General features: G+C 37.6%; 1 pseudogene; it reads left to right on the plus strand.

The window, feature by feature from the left end:
- Positions 1-14190: 14190 nt before the first annotated feature.
- Positions 14191-15052, plus strand: LOC106733293 (nucleophosmin pseudogene; annotated as a pseudogene).
- The last annotated feature ends 7930 nt before the right edge of the window (positions 15053-22982 follow it).

The following is a 22982-nucleotide window of genomic DNA, read 5'->3' on the forward strand; positions in this document are numbered from 1 at the left end:
ATTAGGGCCTACAACCACAGGTAGCCTAGTGTCTGGTAATGCTTCTCACTTGAACCAGTCTCTAGATAGGGGAGGGATGCAAGCTCATCTTAAAGATCCAAGAAACAAACTTGAAGTCCAGAGGCAAGTAGTGGTGGGGATGAGTGATGAGTCACCAGGGTCTTTTGTGTTTCTTGGGTCTGAAATTTGAATTTGAATGCCTCTCTAGATTTGAAAAATTTTCTTCCAAAATTTCATGAAATACATTATTAATGCCTTTATTAGTTTATTCACCTTCTGGGATACTAATTATCTGGATGATTGGGCACTTAATGGTATCTAATACTTCTCATACATTTTATATTTTTCTGGTTATTTTCTCAGGTTTTTTTTGTTGTTGTTGTTGTTGTTGTTATTGTTGTTGTTCTTTTTTCCAGGTCAGAAGTTTTGCCTTTAACATCTGAGATTTGATCTTCTGCATGGACTAATCTGCTTTTAATACTTTTGAGGAGGGTTTTGATTTCCTATATTGCAGCCTTCATTTCTAACAGCTCCATTTGATTATTTTATTATTATTATTTTTTTATAGAATGTATTTTCTCTTTCAGATTGTATAAGAACCTCACTTTCTGGAACTCATTGTCCCTTTTCTCTTGCATCTTCTTGAGTTCATTGTCTCTCAGCTCTTGTATCTTGTTTAGTTTTGTCACTATGAAAATTCTGAATTCTCTACCAGATGTTTCAACGACTTCCACTGTACTGTCTGGATAATGAGGGATTGTTCTTTTCACTTAGGGAGGAGATACTTTCTTGGTTTCTCTTATTTCTTGTACCTATACAGTAGTTTCTGATCATTCTGTGACAAAATCACTCCTCTACTGTGTTTTGTAATGTGGTATCCAAAGAAAGAGATTATGAGTTCAGATTTATAAGACAAAATTTCTTCCTTAAAGCAGGAGGTTCAATAAGTGTTGAGGATTTCAATGACCCTAAAAGTATTCAGATGCGTGTCTACAGTGAACCTAGGCCTGTCTAGACACAGTGTGTGGAGACTGAAGAGCAGAGTAGAAAAGTAAAATCAAAAAAAAAAAAAAAAAAAGGAAAAGGAAAATAAAAGAAAAAGAGAGAAAAAAAAATAGACAAAAACAACCCCCAAAAAAGAAAAAATATATATTTTTTGAAAAGTAAAAACTGAAAATCGTATGGCCTGATAGCTGCAGAGTGCTTATACCAGGACTCACCTCCGATTCAAAATAGCTTCTGAAATTAGCAGGAGAAAAAAAAAGGCTGAGGTCAGAAGAAGTGATTAAATTTTTTTTTAAATTAAAAAAAAAAATTTAAAAAGAGGGAGAGAGAGACAGAGACTAGAGAAGACAGAGGTCGGCCTACCTTGTCTGAGCATTTCAACAAGATGAGGTTTAGAGCATAACTTTAATCATGTTGGTCTCTGAATGCTCCAGGACACACCTCAGATTTAAAATGGCTTCTTGTCTGAGTGTTCCAGGGGTCTATGGAGGCCTCACATGTTGAGATAGAGAAAGTGTATGTCAACTCATGTCCTTCCTCTTTTTATAAAGCCACCAGTTCTGTCAAGGGAAATCATTCTGATAACCTTTAATTTAATTACCTCTAATTTAATTACCTCTGAAAACTGGGGGTTAAGTTTCCAATACATGAAATTTGAGAGAAACATTCAAACCATTATGTATGGTAATTCCATTTTTAATTTTTTGAATAGCAGTCATACAGTCTTCCATAGAGGCTACATCATTATAATTCCCACCAACAACACACAGAGATTCCAGTTTTTCCTTATCCTAACCAATACTTGCTATTTTCTGGTTTTTGTAATGTTTCAATTCACCTTGATTTTCTATTTTCCACAAATTATTTTTATTGTAAATTAAAAATTATCACAATTTATTATTTAGATATAGTTATTAAATATCTTTGTAGAGTACAGAATGGTCTTTAAAAACACACATGTACTGTATAATAAACAAACCTAGGATATAAACATATTTGCCACCTTCAATTTTTAACATTATATTATCTTGTAAATACTCAAATCCACTCCTCTGGTTATTCTGGAAGTATGTACAAAATTGTGTATTGGATTCTTTAGTGTGAAGAAAGATTCTAAAGAAAAACACATTTATTGAAAATCAGTCAACAAAGAACTCATAAATTAATGAAGACAGATTTTTTAAAATACAGATAATCTTAACATACATAGCAAATGAAATAAGAATCTAAAAATTTTTTTTTTGAGAGGTTTTCGCTATAGGGCGCGTGCGCTCGCCAGACAGACAGAAAGAGACAGAGAGACAGAAAGCGAGAAATCACCCCCCAAGGGGGATGGTCACGCCGCAATCCTTTCTCCTCCATTCTCCTCTTAGGATCTTGGGCATGCATGCACACGCGCCTGGCTTGAGTTCTAAGCCACCGGGTCTGGGACACGAACCGCGGTCGACTACGTGGGAATCCAGCGCTATAGCCGTTACGCTAACTGCTGGTTCCCAGAATCTATAATTTCTATATAGACAATTGTGGGAGATAAGATTTTATATTCTGAGAAAATTTGTGGTGTCGTTGGTCTAGTTACAAATAGGTAAAATTGAACATAACAAGAGTTCACTAGGAAGAAAAAGAGAACTTACTTACTCATTGTGCATTCTTGTAAGACCATAATACTATACTGTGTATGCAAAAATCAAAAAAGCTAACAAAACAATATGGGAAAGAGATATTTAAAAGTGAAGACATAGTGAAGTCAGTGATTTGGTAATTTATAAGTTTTACAACGTTTTTGATTTTAATGTTCTTTAAATTCATTCTAAAGACAGACTCACTGTGGACTTTTCCTCTGTTATCTAGTTTTATACAACAAGTAAGAGTAATAGTAAATATATAAGTTGAAATCTATGAAGACAATGGCTTATCAAATAATTAGTAAATTTGTACTTAAACCTGCTTGTGTATAAAATAATTGAATATGCATTTTCAGCCTTTTAGTTGAGAAATTTAATCCTGACATGACATTCAATGTTATTATCAATGTTAAACCTTTTTTTTTTAACAGTTGTTTTATGTTTTGCTACTTTTATTTATTTCCCTTTAATTTTCCTGGTATAGTATTCCCTTAGGTATTTTCTTTTTTTGAAGAAGTTTTGCTATAGGGTGTATGCGCTCACTGGAAAGACAGAGAGACAGAGAGACAGAAAGCAAGAAATCCCCCTCCAGGGGGGTGGCCATGCCACAATCTCCTCTTCTATTCTCCTCTTGGGATCTTGGGAATGCACGCACACACAGCCGGTGTGAGTTTAAGCCACTGGGTCTGGGACTTGAACCACAATTGACTACATGGGAGTCCAGTGACGTAACCATTATGCCATCTGCTAGTCCTGCTTAGGTATTTTCTGAAAAGCTGGTTTAGTTTTGACAAATTCTTTCAGTTTTTGTTTATCTGGTAATTATTTTTTTTTTTTCTCATTTGAATGATAATCTTGTTGGGTATAATACTCTTGGCAGAAACTGTTTTTATTTCAGAGTTTTAAATATATCTTTCTGCTCTTTCCTCGACTTCACTGTTTTAGTTGAGAAGTCCAATGTTGATCTAATGGAGTAAGTGACGTGGCATTTCTCTTTGGCCATTTTTAGAATATTGTCTTTGTCTTTCATTTTTTTCCAATTAGATTATAGTTTGTTTGTAGGCTTCTCTAAATTTGAAAAGTCTTCAGCCAATATATCAAGAAAGAGATTTTTCTATGCCTTCATTTGTCTCTTCACCTTCTGTAATACCTCTTATGGTCAATATTTGGCCATTTAATGCTGTCTAGGATTTCCAGTATGTTGTCTTTTTTTTTTTTTTTTCCTGAGAGATTTTTGCTATAGGGCTCATGCACTCACCAGACAGACAGAGAGAGACAGAGGACAGAGAGACAGAAAGCTAGAAATCACCTCCCAGGAGGGATGACCATGCCATAGTCCTTCCTCCTCCATTCTCCTCTCGGGATCTTGGGCACACATGCACACACGCTCAGCATGAGTTTTAAGCCACCGGGTCTGGGACTTGAACCACGGTTGACCACATGGGAGTCCAGTGAAATAGCATTACACTAACTGCTGGTCCAAGAGAAAGAGTTTTGTCGTTGTTGTTGTTTGTTTGTTTGTTTTGCTATAGGGCATGTGTGCTTACCAGAGAGACAAAGAGAGACAGAGAAACAGAAAGTGAGAACGCCTTAGGGGAGATGGTGACACTGCAATCTCTTCTCCTCCATTCTCTTGATATTTGCTGGGCACGTGTGCATGTGCACCTGGTGAGAGGTTTAGGTTACTGGGTTTAGGACTCGAACTGCAGTCGACTATGTGGCAATTCAGTGATGTAATCATAACGCCATCTGCTGGTTCCACTGTCCTGATTTTTAACAGTTATTCTTCTATTCTTCTATTTCAGTTGTTTGGACTAAATTGGAGGTTATGTTTTCAAGGTGAGAGATTCTGTCCTCTAGGTGGTCTAGTTTGCTGTTGATACTCTTGAGAGAGATGTTTTTCTAAAAAAAAAAATTACTTAATTTTATCTATCATTATTATTATTTTTCAGTTTGCTATAGGGCACATGAGCTCACCAGAGAGAGATAGAGAGCAAAAGAAAGAGAGAGAAAGTGATAAAACAAGTCACCAGGTCTGGAACTCAAACTGCAGTTGATCAAGTGGGTGTACAGTGTACCTTAACCACCATACCATCTGTTGGTCCCCTCAAGGGAGGTTTTGATTTCCTGTATCATATTTGTTATCTCCAGTTCTGTTTGATTCTTTTTCAGAGTGTATATCTCTATATGAAGTTCCTCCTTCAAGTCATAGAAGAATTTTCTCATTTCCTAAAATTGGTTGTTTTCTCTTGCATCTCATTGAATTTTGCTACAATTAATATGCTGAGTTCTTTTTCTGACATTTTTGCAATCTCTTGTGTTTTATCCCTTGTTGGTGAGAAGTTATTATATTCTTTTGAGGGGGAAGAATTGGGGGGGCTCTGCCTTCATTTTTAGTCATCTGGTTGGTAATATACAATTCTTTCTACTTTTATGGAATATGTTTCTGTAGCTGTATGCTCATGGCCTTCCCTATCGTGTGTATTAGCTCTGTGCCAGTTTCCCTCCTCTACTGTGAATGAGAGTGTGGAATTACAGTAGGAATGTTGACTTCAGGATTTCAGGGGTGGAGTTCCTCTTCTTTTACTTCTAAGGGGGTTGTGAGAGACAATTCTTCCAGTCTCCTGTCTTCAAGTGTTTGGTTCCTGTATTCAAGTCTTTCTGCTCCCAAGGTGGCTGGAAGTTGAGCTGGAAAAGTACAATGAAAGCATGCCACGTGAATCAGAGAAGCCCTTCCTTCTCCATAGCAGGTTGGGTGGGGTTCCCCAATGCTCCTTCTATCTCTTCTATCTCAGTGATTTCAGGAACCTGGTAATGGTTCTTGACGGCCAGAACAAGGCTAGAGCAGCCCTTCCTCCCCCACAGCAGGCTGGGTGGACATCTCTGATTAGCTCAAGTTGAGTGGCTTGGGTCTCCCTGTTGTTTCTTCTATTTTTCTTTATTGTAATTTTTGACTTATGTATAATAGCTGTATATCTTTGTGTGGTTGCAGTATAGTTTTTCAAAGTATGTGTATAATATTTAATAATCAAATTAAGGAAATAAATATGTTTACCATCTCCAACAGTTATTGTTACTTTGTGTTGTATGTATTTGAAATTAATTCTACTGAATATTTAGAAGTTCACATTAAATTGCCACCACTGTTCTTTACTGTGCCATATATTTTCTATTTTCGGTTGTTTTTGTTGTTTGGTGTTTTGTTTTGAGAGAGGCTTTTTCCTTAGGGTGCATACACTTGCTGAAGAGAGAGAGAGAGAGAGAAAGAGATAGAAACAGTGAAAGAGAAAATGAGAAATCACCCTCCTAAAGGGGATGGGCATGCCACAATCCCTTTTCCTCCAATCTCCTTCAGGGATCTTGGGCATGCACACAAACTTGCCTGTCATAAGTTTCAAGTTACCGGTCCAGGACTTGAACCTTGGTCAGCCATGTGGAAGTCCAGTGATATAATTGATAAACCATCTGCTGGTCCCTATTTGCTTATTTTTGATAGTGGTCATCCTGACTGGTGTTAAGTGATACCTTATCATGGTTCTAGTGTGCATTTCCTTAATAACTCACCATATTGAACATCTCTTACATGTTTGTTGGATATCTGCATACCTTTGGCAAAATGTCTCTTCAAGTCCTTTGCCTTTTTAATCAGGTCATTTTATTGTCATTGTAGGAGCTTTCTATAAATTCCAGGTATTAGTCATTTATCAGATATACGATTTGCAAATATTATCTGCTATTCTGTGGGTTTCCTTTTCGCCCTAACTGACTGTGCATTTTAATCTATTAGTTTTAAAATTTAATGCACTATTTAAATTATTTATTTTTATTTTTGTTACTTGTATGTTTATTGTCACATTCAAGAAGTCATTGCCAAATTCAATCTTGTGAAACTCTAATCATGTTTTCATCTAAGAATTTTAGTTTTAAGGTTTTGTTCTACATTTAGGTCTTTGATACATTAAGACTGTATAGAGAGTAAAACAAAAGTCTAAGTTATTGGTTTATATGTTAATATTCAATTTTTCCAGTACCATTTGTTGAAAAGAGTGTCCTTTTCCTGTTGAATGCCATGGTGCCCTTGTCAAAAGTCACTTGACAATGTTTTATTTCTGGGTCCATATTTAAACTCCACTTTTCTATTGGTTTGTCTTTACAATAGTAATACACTGCTTTTAAAATTGCAGCTTTGAAGTAAAATTTGAAATCAGGAAGTATGACACCTCCAAATCCATATGAATTTTAAGATAGATTTTTCTACTTATATATAAATATCATTGATATTTTGATAAATACCAAATTAAATCTGTATATTACCTTGAATAGTATTCAGGTATTAATAATCCTAAATTTTCAAATCATGACTACTGAATATCCTTACATTATTTGTGTTTTATTTAATTTCTTCAGCAATATTTTTAGATTTCAGTGTCCAAGTCTTTTCCGTTCTTGATTAGGTTAATTTCTAAGAAAGTTGTTCTTTTTTAATTCTATTGTAAATGGAATAGTTTTCTTAATTTCCTTTATAGACTGTTCACTGTTGGTGTATATAATGTAATAGCTTCAGAAAAAAATGTATGTATGTATGTGTGTATATATACATACACACACACACACACACACACACACACACATATATATCAGGATCTATTGTGGACCTAGTAGTTTTTCTCTAAAGAGGAATGTACGACCTCAGCATTTTGAGTTTAGGGTGCTTTTTCTCACGTGAGACTCAGCATCAGTTCTTAGTCTAAGGCCTATCTTATTGTCTTGATTCTTTCACTCCCAGGAGATTGGACATGCCTCCCCTTTTTGATTACGGGAAAGAGAGAGATTAGGCTAGTAGTATCTCATGGGGAATATTTCTTAAAATAGTGATGACAATATCCCTACATTACATGAGATAATTAGACTTTATTTAATTATTAGGAGTATGGTTTGAGTTTAGAAAAATCTGGTTTTGACTGAAGCTCCAAGATTTACTAAGTGTGAAAATTTGGTGACTTACTTACTATCACTAAACCTCAACATTCTTAAAACTATAAAATACTACTAACTATTTTCTAAAGTTCTCATGTACACGAATCAGGGAATGCATGTGAAATGCTCATCCTAATACCATATCTATAGAAATCTGGATTCATCTTATAAATCACTATCAGGTTTGTTACATGATCAATAGTCAGGTAACCTCCTGGATATAGTGCTTACTACTACAGTTTTTCAGATTCACTGTTATTGAATGCAAGGAAAGAAATACTAATCTGAGCTGAAAATACAGCAGAAGTAATGACTTTCATGTGAAGGTGGTAGGAAGGATTTGTACCAGAAGGAATAGCCAGATAGTCATATCCTTTAATTTGAAAATTGGTTGTGAAAGATCAATCTATGGCAAAGGGGCTTGGCAATGATAGTATATGCGTATCAGAGGACAGAATGAGATGTGTGGTGTAGAATTTGTAATCTATGATGATTAGAAATGCAGATACCAAATTTCACATACTGGCTCCATTCCAGCTCTCCTGAATATGTGCCTGAATCCAAATAGCCTCGTTAAAGAGAAAAGAACAGCACAACTGAAATGTGCAGCTACTGAACTCCCTAAGTACAGGGACACAAAAATTAGCTCTATATGAAATAGATAAATGTGTGCTAGATGAAATTGCATCTTTCAATACTCTGAAAGCCTCTTGTCCAGAAGTCCTCCTACACAAATATGCTTGGGATTTTCTTAGCAAATGTGTATCACTTTAGATGAAAATAGTTCAAATGGAAACAAGTGGGTAAAAAAGAGAAGTGAACAGATGGTATGTAAGTATAATGATGATCCAATTGCACCATATTATAAATGAGCTATCACAAAGTCTCAGGGGAGCTTCTGGCCAAATACTTGAACATAATGAAGAAAAGCCCTACTCTTATTCCTACCCCCTTATTTCTTTCACATTTTAAGAAAATTGCAAACAAATGAAGCAACTTACCAGAAAGTGTAACACAGAAAACCTTCTTACACACACACATCCTTATCATCCTCCACTGGAAGCTGAAAAACACCACATGGCACTTGGTCTAAAGTGATGTCTAAATTCTATCCCTGTGGAACTTAGAGGTTAAAGAGTGGGTCATTGAAAGGGTCTTCAGAACAGTAATAGACTGTAGCAGCGACCTTTTCCTGATCTTTCAGGGAAGCTGAGCATCTAGTTTCTTCACTGCAGAATAGTTTTCTGGCATCTTTTTAACTTTCCTCAAATTGATGATGGGAATTGCTTCAAACCACTTTGTTATCTTTCTCAGATGTTCTTGCTGAAACTGAAATAGACGTGTCATCTGCAATCATTTAACAGTTTTTAAAAGCACTTCTGTTAGAACCTCACAACATAATTTTGCATTCAGTTCAACCTTTTTCTGCTAGGTTAAGCCAGTAGCAGAGATATTTGCAAGGGATCAAAAATTATTTTATTAGCTTGAATATCAAATTAATTTCAATCTTATTCAGCAAATGTTTCCAGTACACCTACTGTCAGCTTAGAACTGAGTTAGGCAGTGGTTTTCCACATTCTTAGCATTGAAATGCACAGAGAAATCTGTTGAGCTTGAGTGGCTAACATTAGTGAAATGTTAAAAGGATACATTAGTGGCTATTCACAGCTGAATTTTTAATTATAAGAATTGGTAAAATTCAAATGCCTATGTGTTAAATGATAAATTTTGAGGATTACGGTGGAAGAATTTCTTCACCTCAGCACTACAGACCTTATGGTTCAGATAATTCTTTTGGGTGGGGAGGATACCTCCCTGTGCTTTGAAGGATGTTTCTTCTCATCCTTGCCCTGCACTCACTAGATACCAGTAGCACTCCTTCACACCGAGTTGTGACAACGAAAAATGTCTTCAGACTTTTATAGATGTCTTTCAAAAGGCAAAATCACCCTGATCAAGAAGCTGAGATCTAGTCTTTGTCCTTAAAGAGTTTCTTTGTTCAGTGGGAAAGAAATAGTTAAACTATGAACAGGCAGTTAAAAGATAAACTGTGCAAAACAGGATGACCACTGACTAACCTCATGAATGGCTGTTAGCAACTAGAAAAAGCATGGTTCTAGTGCCTCTGATCAAACTTTTAATTTGTCATGCATTGCTCCACTTTTTTCATTATTATCTGCTTGTGGTAATATTTTTCAGCAATTCTGAATTGAGACTCCAAATAAAGTAAATTGGAAGTGTTGCTTACGCTACTGGTTCTATGGTTGAAAATTATAAAGTCAAATAACTAATATCAAAGAAACAGATATTTCATGAGTGCTGGTATTTGGTTTAAGAAAATCGTGGAAAATCATTGATATCATCGACATCTCATCAATTTCATTATGTACCATTCACCCATTAAACATTTGTGGAGGATGTACTGTGGAAGATATTGTTCTTTCCATCCTCCTTGTAATTGGGGGGAAAAATCTATGTTACTTGTTAAAGAGAGAACTACGAAACACTCAGTTCCTTGACTTCTGAGAGAAGTTTGAGTCTCTGTTGAAAACGAAACTCGTAGGAGTAACTCTTCATCTCTTTGGCCATGACTGAATGAGAATATAACACCTGGACCTATGCTAGACATCTGAAAGTGATGAAATGGAGGATAACAAAAACACTAAGAGTCAGAAGTGAGAAATAACCTAAGGGATGGGATGATATAACCATGTGGTTGAATTCTTCAATACTGTGTCTGCCAGCTTTCATACGTTTAATTTGAAAATATTGTAAATGACTTTATGTTAAAATTCTCCAGATTTTCTGTTAATTATAGCTACAAAATTTTCCCAGATAGTATGTTTTACTATGCTAAAAATTGTGTGGAATTAAAAACCAACCAAACAGAATGACAAATTCTCTTTTATGAGATGCTTTTTGAAGTATTAGACATTCAATTTTTATAACTAATATCATGTCTTTGGGGGCCAGTGGGTGGTGTAGCGGTTAAGGCACTGGACTCCCACATGGCTGACCATGGTTTAAGTCCTGGACCCAGTGGCTTGAAAATTCTTCTTGGGACATGCGGGTGCTACTATGCTAAAAATTGTGTGGAATTAAAAACCAACCAAACAGAATGACAAATTCTCTTTTATGAGATGCTTTTTGAAGTATTAGACATTCAATTTTTATAACTAATATCATGTCTTTGGGGGCCAGTGGGTGGTGTAGCGGTTAAGGCACTGGACTCCCACATGGCTGACCATGGTTTAAGTCCTGGACCCAGTGGCTTGAAATTCATGCTGGGTACATGCGTGTGCATGCCCCAAACCCTAGGAAGAGAATGGAGGAAAAGGATTACAGTTTGGCCATCTCCCCCCCGCCCCAAAGGGGATGATTTATTGCTTTCTCTCTCTCTTTCTCTGTCTCTCTGTCAAGTGCAAACATCCTATAGCAAAAAATTCCCCTTTCTCTCTCTCAAAAAAAAAAAAAATGGAAACAGCAGGTAGTGTAGTGGTTATTTTGCTGGACTCTCACATGGCTGATAGTGGTTCAAGTCCCGAACCTGGTAGCTTGAAAATCACGTTGGGCACGTATGCATGCATGCCCAAGATGATTCCAGGAGGAGAATAGAGGAGAAAGGACTGTGGCATGGCCATCCCCTAGGGATTAATTTCTTATTTTTGATCTCACTGTGTCTTTCTCTCTCTAGTTAATGCACGTGCCAAAGGCAAAAGCTTTTAAAAATAAATCATGTCCTCAAAATAATCATTAGTCTAGAATGAACACATAGAATTTTGTCACCTTGATTTTATCATGTCTATATTAGGTGAAATTGTGACCCCTTCATATTTATGTGTTAAAGTTCTAAACTGTGGAACCTCAGAACATAACCTTATTTGGAGATGGGGTCTTTACAGAGGTAATCAAGTTAAAATAAGGTTATTAAGATAAACTCTAATCTAATGTGACTGGTGTCCTTACAAAAGGGGAAATTTGGATACAAGGATCTGCAAGGAGAGAAGGCTATGTGAAGAGATTTAGGGGAAAAGATAGACATTCATCTATAAATATAAGAGAGATCTAGTGCAGATTGTTCCCTCGCAGATGTCAGAAAGAAATAACACTGCTCACACCTTGATTTTGGACTTCTACCCTCCACAACTGCAAAACAAGATTTTGGTTTTTAAGCCAAAGTGTTCGTGGTATTTTGTAATGAAAGCTCTAGCTAACTAACATAATGTCCAAAATGATGGTTCGTGTCTTCTCTACATCTGCCCTGTGGTAGTCTTGCCCATCCTAGTTAATGGCAACTCTGCCCTTCAAATCTCAGTCGGAAAAACCTTCACTGCCTAATGCTCGAGCATGATCCTCACCTACTGCTTTCCCGTTCTTTATCTAGTCAGATTTACTAATATCTCGTGGCTTAAGATTTTGGTTTAGGTTTTGGTTCTACTTTCAAATTTACTGGAAACTCAGGCTTTCTTGCTGCCTCCACAGCCACTCCTGTAGTCAAAGTCATAGTTGTTTGATTTTAGCTCCACTGCTTCATTATAGCAGAAGCCACAGAGCTGATCTCTCTTGACCTCAATGGTCTTTCTCTTAGAGTAAGCGGATTGATCTGGTAAAAATATAACATGAGTCATGTTATGATCCTGCTTACGTATCTCCAATGACTTCTAAGTAAAACCCAAAGTTACCAAAAAGGCCTTGTGTGCTCTTACTCCTGTTGTCTCTCATACTTTCGTTTTGTGCTCTCTTATTATATTTTCACTTGGCTAAGGACAGAGTAGTCTGCTGGTTGTTTTTCAGGCCTTCCAGCCTTCTTTGCACTTGCAGTTCTTCTGCTTATAGTTACTTCCTGTTCAGTCCTTCAAGACATTTGCTTAACTTACTCCTTCAGGTATTTCATTTGAGAAGACTTAATTTTCCAAATGAAATTCTTTTCTGATAAGCTCTGCTGCTTCCATTGGGGGGCGGAGAATGTTAAGTTTAAGGATTTGCCACTGTAAACTTCCATCCAGGGAACTGGATGATGGTTTACCAAAAAATTCTTTTTTTTTTTTCTTTGTTTGGAGAGGTTTTTGCTATAGGGTGTGTGGGCTCGCCAGGCAGACAGAGAGAGACAGAGAGACAGAAAGAGAGAAATCACCTCCCAGGGGGGATGGCCATTCTCCTCCATTCTCCTCTCGGGATCTTGGGCATGCATGCACACGCACCCGGCGTGAGTTTAAGCCACCAGGTCCGGGACTTGAATCGCGGTCGACTACGTGGGAGTCCAGCGACATAGCCATTATCTTTTGGTCCCCACCAAAAGATTCTTTAGACAATTGGAAAATCAATACATTTATTAAACTATTTGTGCATCTGGGTAAATCTTCTTGGATGTTTCCCCAATAACTATTCTCATTTCCCTCCCTCCTTGTGGACAAGATTCATGTACCATCACAGAGACTGAAAATACTAGACACTCCTATTCCCAGCCTCCATTTGGGTGGATATATGAATGTATGCTATAGCATGTATGTATGATCTAATCTTCATGAGACGATTGAAAAAGTTTCCTGAGAACTAACGGAAAGGGAAACTTACCCATGCATTGATTCTTTTGGTCAACACGTAAAGATTTGGTGCTAGTAACTACTTCTGAAACTTTACAAACTCATGAGAACACCTATACAGTCTCAGAAAAATTCAGTTGTAGCCCTGCTGTCATGCTGTCATGCTGTCAGCAAGTCCCTAAATTCATCTTTGGACTTGCCATGGATTATATTTTTCTTTTTCTAATTATTAAGTAAATTAAAATCCCACTGTTTAAGCCATTTGGAGGGGGAGCAATATTCTGTTCTATGAAGCTTAAAACACATACTAAACTTTCCATGGAACTTTCTGGTAAAGGCAAGATATTGGAATATGGCTAAGATCCATTTATACTCTTTATTCTCTAAATGAATGGCTGCTATACCTAGTCAGCTACCTGGATGTGGACTCTGGGCCTCTTTCACAATGAAAGAAAAAGGAAATAATGATCCAGTTTCTATACTATACAGAAATAGGAAGCTATAGAATACATCCTGTGAGGGCTCCAAACAGCTGCTACTGAATCAACGAACACAGATAAGCCAGGGGGAAACTGACTGGAAGTCTTCATTTGAAGTACTTTGCTTGCTCCCACTAGAGCAAGACACCTAGACACCGGACATACTGGCCAAGAAGGCTAAGTTACTTTTAGTCCTTCATGGAAGTCAGAATGGAAGAAGAGGCTATAATACTCTTCAAGAGTGAGCAATGCTTTGGTTTCTTTCTTTGGCTAAACATGAAATAAAGGGGCCAGACAGTGGCACAGTAGTAAAGTAAAACACAATGTCCTAGAAATCTGTGCTCTTTGCAGAGGTTTACAGGTGTGTGTCTGTAAATTTGTGAGTACTACGGACCTGTGCATAGCCATGATCTGAGTCTGGCTCAGGATGGGAGTGGATAGTACTATCAAAACAGTATTTGAGGTCCCTGGAGTGATTCCGTCCTGCATGGCTGTTTCCAGGAGCCGTAGTTGTTTACCTCCATCTGCCTTCTCACCCACCCAAATGCATGCCACCACTCCATGGAAGAGTCGATGGACATGGACATGAGCACCCTGAGACCCCAGAACTATCTTTTTGGTTGTGAACTAAAGCCTGACAAAGATTATCATTTTAAAGTTAATAATGATGAAAATGTACACCAGTTATCTTTAAGAATGGTCAGTTTAGGGGCTGGTGCAAAGGATGAATTGCGCATTGTTGAGGCAGAGGCAATGAATTATGAAGGCAGTCCAATTAAAGTAACACTGGCAACACTGAAAATGTCTGTACAGCCAACGGGTTCCCTCGGGGGCTTTGAAATAACACCACCTGTGGTCTTAAGGTTGAAGTGTGGTTCAGGGCCTGTGCATATTAGTGGACAGCACTTAGTAGCTGTGGAGGAAGATGCAGAGTCAGAAGAAGAAGAGGAAGAGGACGTGAAACTCTTAAGTATATCTGGAAAGCCATCTGCCCCTGGAGGTGGTAACAAGGTTCCACAGAAAAAAGTAAAACTTGCTACTGACGAAGACAATGATGATGAAGGTGATGATGATGAAGATGATGATGATGATGATTTCGAAGATGAGGAAACAGAAGAAAAAGCTCCAGTGAAGAAGTCTATACAAAATACTCCTGGTAAAAATGCTCAAAAATCAAACCAGAATGGAAAAGACTCAAAACCATCAACACTAAGATCAAAAGACCAAGAATCATTCACAAAACAGGAAAAAAACACCTAAAACACCCAAAGGACCTAGTTCTGTAGAAGACATTAAAGCAAAAATGCAATCAAGTATAGAAAAAGGTGATTCTCTTCCCAAAGTGGAAGGCAGGTTTATCAATTATGTCAAGAACTGCTTCCGGATGACTGATCAGGAGGCTATTCAAGATCTCTGGCAGTGAAGGAATAGTTTAAACAATTTGTTAAAATTTTCTGTCTTATTTCATTTCTGTAACAGTTGATATCTGGCCGTCCTTTGCATAATGCAGAGCAAGAACGTTCCCTACCATGTTTGATAAATGTTGTCCAGGTTCCATTGCCAAGAATGTGTTGTCCAAAATACCTGTTTAGTTTGTAAAGATGGAACTCCACCCTTTGCTTGGTTTTAAGTATGTATGGAATATTATGATAGGACACAGTAGTAGTGGTGGTCAGACATGGAAATGGTAGGGAGACAAAAATATACATGTGAAATAAACTCAGTATTTTAATAAAGTAAAAACAAACAAACAAACAAAAAACAGTATTTGAGGTTTTGCCTCTCTGGCTCTCTTTCTCTCAGTCTCTATCTGTAACTCTCATTCATGAGATAAATATTTTTTTAAAAAAGAAATGTAATAAATAGTGAGAAGTAAAGAGATTCTCCTGTGACACTCATAATGGCAATAACAATGACAACCTCAGGTTACAGTGGCTGTATTTGCTCAGAGCTTTACATACATCGTCTCCTCTGGCTCTCAGATAACCCTGGAAATATGGCACTTCCTTTTTCTCTTTGACTTTCCTTTGGATCCTCTTCTTTTAAAATGTCCTTCTTTTTATTTGAGCTTTCCCGAAACTCACCAATATCTAGCTTTCATGCTTCTTTCATTGACTCACAAGGAGCAAAGTTCTCTTCAATAGCTGAGTTATGGGAACCAGCAGTTAGCGTAATGATTTTGTCGTTGGACTCCCACGTAGTCGACCGCGGTTCGTGTCCCGGACCCGGTGGCTTAAAACTCATCCGGGCGCGTGTGCGTGTGTGCCCAAGATCCCGAGAGGAGAATGGAGGAGTAGGGATTGCAGCGTGAGCATCCCCTCTGGAGAGTGATTTCTCACTTTCTGTCTCTATGTCTCTGTCTGTCTGGAGAGTTCACGCGCCCTATAGGGAAAACCTCAATAAATAAATAAATAAATAAATAAATAAATAAATAAATAAATAAATAAATAAATAAATAAATAAATAAATAAATAAATAAATAAATAAATAAATAAATAAATAAATAAATAAATAAATAAATAAATAAATAAATAAATAAAATAGCTGACTTATGCCCTTCCTTCACCTTCTCTTGGATTTGTGTGCATAAAAGGGACAGACGGAGAGTTGGAATAAGGGCGACGAAGAAATAACTTTTTCTGTGATGAAAACCCATCCTTTTCCCTTACAGGTACCTCAAGTTTGGGAACACTTTTATTTATTTATTATACATTCAACCACTAGCTACCATTGCAGCTTTTAAAATGAATTTTCTCAGCATGAGAACACTGTACATTAGCCCAGTTAAAGGTATTATCATACATGTTTCATCAACAGGTAATTTATTTTGAACATTTATAAAACTTACTTCAAACATCTGACACATATTACACTAAAACATGGATCATAGGAAATATTCATTTTTTGTACAATTTAAAATTATTTATATAAAATAAATTTACATGAGAATATTCTTGTAACACATTTCTCATCTAAGACTAGTACTCTGAGACATTTAGTTGATGTTTTCTGGAAAGTAGTTCTTCAGTCACCTAATTTAGAAAAGCTCTGGAATTAACTCAATTAAAGGATTTTACATCTTTAAGGACTGTTCAGGACTTTTGACATATTAATCTTTATTGCAATTTTCCAAAAATGGATGTGGCCTGAAGAACTTCTTGAAGTTACTCAACCATGAGCTCCAGTTGGTGAGGATTGCCTGTTAACATTTCTGGAAGGAGTGTTCTGAGCAAGATACTTTGGGAACTGTTTCTCTAGCTGACATGAATACCTTTTCTGATAGATCCCATCAATAACTTAACTCATAATATCATGACATGTATATTTATCAATAAAAGCATTATTTCAATTACATTGACATAATTCTCAGATACAACCATATTACTTGATTCTATTTGCTGTTATTAAGGCCACTTATATCAAGGTTTCTCTTTTTATTGACAAATTGCTCTCGTATTCTTTCCTTAAGTTTAACCAATCAAGGACATCCAAGTGTGTCAGAAAGACACATCAGCGGAGTTGAGGACGATATATGCTTTTTTTTAAAAGAGAGTTTTTAGATATAGAACATGTGTGCTTGCCGGGGAGACAGAGGGAGATAGAGAGACAGAAACCAAGAGATCACCCTCCAGAAGGGATGGCCATGCTGCAATCCCTTCTCTTCCATTCTCCTGTCAAAATCTTGGGCATACACACACATGTGCCCAGGATGAGTTAAGTCACCAGGTCCAGGACTCCAATCACAGTCAACTACGTGGGAGTCCAGCGATATAATGGTGTAATCATTATACCATCTTCTGGTTCTTTTTAAAACTGTTAATTAAACTCTAAGATACAAAAGAGAAGAAAATAAAATCAGCAATCAGAAATTTTACAAATCACTCTTGAAAAGCAGAGAATTAACTTTCCTCTGATCTTTCAGAAGTTCTTGCCTGTCATCAGTGAGAGTGGTCCCAATATTAATAACAAATTAAATATATTTAGGATTGTATAATTTATAAAAATTAATATTTCATTCATTCATAATAATTTATATGACTTAAAGGTAAGTACAGATTCAGTAGGATCAAATATGTTTATTTCTAATTTATTAAGAAGATATAAGCTCAGGGGTTGGCACCAGGGCCTATTGGTTAAGGAAGCCAGATTCCATGTGGCTGACAGTACAGTTGGAATCCCAAATCAGTGGCTTGAAGACATGTCAGGTGTATGTGAGTGCATGACACAAATCCCAACAGGATGGAGAAATGGAGAAGGGATAGCTGCATGACCTTGCCCCACTGGGGGTAGCTTTCCCCCTTTTTCTCTGTCTTTGGTGAGCACCTGTGCCCTATGGCAAAATAAAGGGGAAAGAAAATAAGAGAGGACAGCAGGCAGCATGGTAGTTAAGGCACTGGGCTCCCACATGTCTGATTGCAGTTGGAGTCCTGGACCCAGCATCTTGCTTTCCCTCTTTCTCTCTGGTGAGTGTACATGCCCTATTGTAAATTTTTAAAAAATAATAAAAAAAAAGATTCTTTAACAAAAAAGAAGAAATAGGCTCAGAATACAGAAATGCCATTGAAGTCTTGATTTAAAGCTTATAGCTAAGAAGATGAGGAACAGAGACTACATGAAAATAATGTATACATTAAAAAATTTCAAAAATAGGTAGTGTAAGAGTACAAAAGTCAATTTCCGTTTTGGGGAATGACTTGATAAATATCCTCCGTACTTCTGCTACTAATGTGCACATTTTGTAGGAAAAACTCAGAGAGCAGTACTTTGAAAATTATGTGAATCTACAAAGATGTGAAGATCAAAGAATACCAGAAAGGTTAGCCTGGGTGGTAGAAAACGCACTGGGCTTCGAGACATGAGAAGGAAGCTGTAGGTCTAACACTACCCTAGAGTGAGGTTCATGCCCTGGAAGAAGGCTATGGGTTACTAAATTATCATTTAGGCTATTTGTAGTCCTTGATGTATGTCATTACCTTAAAGACTCAATAATTTACTAGATGGTTCCTATGACTTTCTCATATGTATATTTGTTTAGCCTCTACAAGGGATGATGTAACTATGTGAACAACGTAACTTACTGGGTAGGTTGAGAAGTATGTGAAAGAAAACAGAAGACCCCGGGAAAAACGAGATAAAAGGAGAGATGGGTGGATGGTTATGTTGTTTATGATTGTTTTTGTTTGTCACCTTCAAGGGGTACCCCAGCTCATTGGCTGACAGTACAGTTGGAATCCCAAATCAGTGGCTTGAAGACATGTCAGGTGTATGTGAGTGCATGACACAAATCCCAACAGGATGGAGAAATGGAGAAGGGATAGCTGCATGACCTTGCCCCACTGGGGGTAGCTTTCCCCCTTTTTCTCTGTCTTTGGTGAGCACCTGTGCCCTATGGCAAAATAAAGGGGAAAGAAAATAAGAGAGGACAGCAGGCAGCATGGTAGTTAAGGCACTGGGCTCCCACATGTCTGATTGCAGTTGGAGTCCTGGACCCAGCATCTTGCTTTCCCTCTTTCTCTCTGGTGAGTGTACATGCCCTATTGTAAATTTTTAAAAAATAATAAAAAAAAAGATTCTTTAACAAAAAAGAAGAAATAGGCTCAGAATACAGAAATGCCATTGAAGTCTTGATTTAAAGCTTATAGCTAAGAAGATGAGGAACAGAGACTACATGAAAATAATGTATACATTAAAAAATTTCAAAAATAGGTAGTGTAAGAGTACAAAAGTCAATTTCCGTTTTGGGGAATGACTTGATAAATATCCTCCGTACTTCTGCTACTAATGTGCACATTTTGTAGGAAAAACTCAGAGAGCAGTACTTTGAAAATTACGTGAATCTACAAAGATGTGAAGATCAAAGAATACCAGAAAGGTTAGCCTGGGTGGTAGAAAACGCACTGGGCTTCGAGACATGAGAAGGAAGCTGTAGGTCTAACACTACCCTAGAGTGAGGTTCATGCCCTGGAAGAAGGCTATGGGTTACTAAATTATCATTTAGGCTATTTGTAGTCCTTGATGTATGTCATTACCTTAAAGACTCAATAATTTACTAGATGGTTCCTATGACTTTCTCATATGTATATTTGTTTAGCCTCTACAAGGGATGATGTAACTATGTGAACAACGTAACTTACTGGGTAGGTTGAGAAGTATGTGAAAGAAAACAGAAGACCCCGGGAAAAACGAGATAAAAGGAGAGATGGGTGGATGGTTATGTTGTTTATGATTGTTTTTGTTTGTCACCTTCAAGGGGTACCCCAGCTCAATATGACTTGAAATTTTCCTTACTAAGCCCAAATTGATGTCGAATTCGGTGGAGTGTGGGAACTGGGTGTGTCTTTTGGCGTCCTTCTGTCCCCTCCTGGGGGTGTCTTTTGGCGTCCTTCTGTCCCATCTGCCTTGACCAGCACAGCTGGCTTCACCTCTGCTTCCCACCGGCTCTGAAACAGGCATCTGTATCAGGCAGGGTTGTTCCCCATGGCCTGAGCACTTGCTTTTCTTCCAAATCCTTTCAGAAGTGCAATCCAGAGGGTGGATCAGAAATTTCTTTTCCTCTCAAAATTATTTATGCTTTATTTAAAATCATTTTGAAAAGTCTAAATTTTAAAGTTCTAATGCCTGAATTGCGATACATCAATGACACATTATCATAAACCTAGCAGCTTAACATCCATTTATTATCCAGTGTTTTCATGGGCCAGAAGTTCAGTCATGGTGTGGCGTAGAGGGTTTCCTGCGTAGGGTCTTGTAACATAGCCACATTCCTTTCCGGAGACTATAACGTGGAGCTCAGGGTGGGTGGTGGGTCCAGTGGCTATGTCCAGGCTTGTTATGGTTGTCTAAATTCAATGCCATGTGGTTGCTGGATTGAGGTCCCTGCTTGCTTGTTCTCATCTCCTGGTGGCCACCCACATCTGAAAAACTTGTAAATCCCACGGGGCCAGCAGGTGGCATGATGATTAAGGCACTGGACTTTCACATGGCTGATGGTGATTTGGTTCTGGACCTGGTGGCTTGCTTTCTTACTTTTCCTTTCTTTCTCTCTGTCTCCTTCTGGTCAAATTAAAAAAAAAATAATAACAAATAAAATTAAATAAATAAAAAATTCTTTAAAAATATTATTAAAAAATAAAGCAAGGCTTGTTAAACCTTCAAACCAGAAATGGTTAGGCCAAGAAGCTCTTTTTGCTCTTCTATGACATTTCTCTGACCTCCATATCTGACTCATTTCTCCTGCCTTTCTCTTTTGGAAAAAAGTCTCTCTTCTAATCACAGCCAGAAAAGTTTCTGTGCTTTTAAGGATTAAAGTATTAGATTGGGCTCACATAGCTTATTCCAGTATAATTGACATTAACATTCATATCCATGGTCAGCCGTGGTGGCTCAGCAGTAATGTAGCACTCTTCAATGAGGTAGCCACAGAGGAAGGTTCCCACAAGTGTGTGTCCTGAGTTTTTCCTGTACATACCAGGCATGTGTACATGGCTGAGATGCTCCCTGGCTGAAGCTGGGGTGAATGTGATGGAAGACCCTGTTGAGGGTTCGCTTCTCTCTCTCTAAGAAGAAATAAATGAACAAACTTAAAAAGATTCTAACCTTAATTACATCCACAAAATCCCTTCACTGCAGTACCTAGATTAGTGTTGAAAGATCGGGAGATAAGAAACTAATTTATTGTTATGTAAAAAAAATTGCAACACTTATGTGGCAATGAGAAATTGTGTCATTATCCTTCCTCACTGACTCATCTATTTACTCACTTCATATTGATTACTTCTGTATTATTTGCCATGTGCTGATTCAGGCACTGAGAATGCACCGGTGAGTGGCACCTCTTACCCAACATCACAGGCGCTAATCATCCACGTGCCTACTACCACCTTGAAATGGGGCTAATGAAACTGAGGAACTACATTCTGAATTTTGTTTGATTATCAGTAATTTAAATTGGAATAGTCGCATGTGTCTGGTGGCAGGCAGCATTAATGACAGCACAGATATAGAATATCTTCATAATTGAAGAAAGTTTTACTGATAACTCGGTGCTAAACAGATGAAGTTCCTGCTCTCTGGCATTTTGTATTTCTACTGTGAAGTTGACAAACCTTTTCTGCAAAGGGTCAGACAGTAAATATTTTAGGTCTTTGAACCAAATGGTTTCTGTTAGTATTCTGCTTTGCTATTGTTGTTGAAAGCTGCTATAGACACTCACAAATGAATGAAGACAGCTGTATTTCCTACTGCAACTTCATTGGCAAGGATAGATGAAGGATCAAATCTGACCTGAAGGCAGTAGTTTGCACTCCCAAGTTCTTGTGGAAGGTCCCCAATTCGTTCATCTTCTGGCTTCTGCCAAGTCCTCTGTGCTTTTGTTACAATCATCATTTTTCCTAATAAACCACCCACTGTAACAGTATTTTATCTAACAATGTGTGAGGTTTCATTCTTGCATAAATTTGCTAGGATTGCCATTACAAAATTACTGGTAGTGTTTAGGACTGGATGACTTAAAAACAACAAATTTATATTTTCACAGTTTTAAAATCCAAGAGGCAGGTTTGTTGCCTTTTACCAAGAGACGGTTTTAGTCACTCTTCTCTGAACTTGCATCCATGGCATCTCTTCATTTGTCTAACTAGCCATTTCCATGTTGCTGGACCAAATAAAATAAAATAAAATAAAAAAGCAAAACTAAATTTCCTTCTTTACAAAGACATCAATAAAATTGAATTGAGACCACCATAATACTTTCATTTTACTTTATCACTTCTTTAAAGACTTTGTGGTACTGAGAATTGGGGCTTTGATCTATGGATTTGTGGGGAACATTCAGCCTATAACAACAAGGCTTAGGTTTCACATAGTGCCTTCCATGGGGCCAAACAGTGGCATTTGTCATACAACACTCTGTAAGGCTCACCTACATGGCAGCCTCTGGTTCATGTCCAGAGAACTCCTGGAACATGCCAGGTGCATGAATGTCCATGCTCTGGGGATGGATGAGACTGGGGGTGGATCTCGGCATGAGCAGTTGTACCATTTACATTGCCACCAACAATGTCTGAGTATCATTGTCTCACCACAGCCTTCAGAGCATTTGTTGTTCTTGGGATACCGGGATCTTCAAAAAGTTCATGGAGGCCAACTCCACAATACAATTGTTACGTACTCCTCAAAAGAAACTGGATTCCACATGACAACTAAGGCTCAGATCCTCAAATCAGCCATCCTAAAACATTTTTTTTTTTTTGAGAGATTTTCACTGTAGGGCGCGTGCGCTCGCCAGACAGACAGAGAGAGACATAGAGACAGAAAGCGAGAAATCACCCCCCAGGGGGGATGGTCACGCCGCA

The sequence above is a fragment of the Tupaia chinensis genome, unplaced genomic scaffold (assembly GCF_000334495.1).
Source record: "Tupaia chinensis unplaced genomic scaffold, TupChi_1.0 Scaffold000066_1, whole genome shotgun sequence".
Lineage (NCBI taxonomy): Eukaryota > Metazoa > Chordata > Mammalia > Scandentia > Tupaiidae > Tupaia > Tupaia belangeri.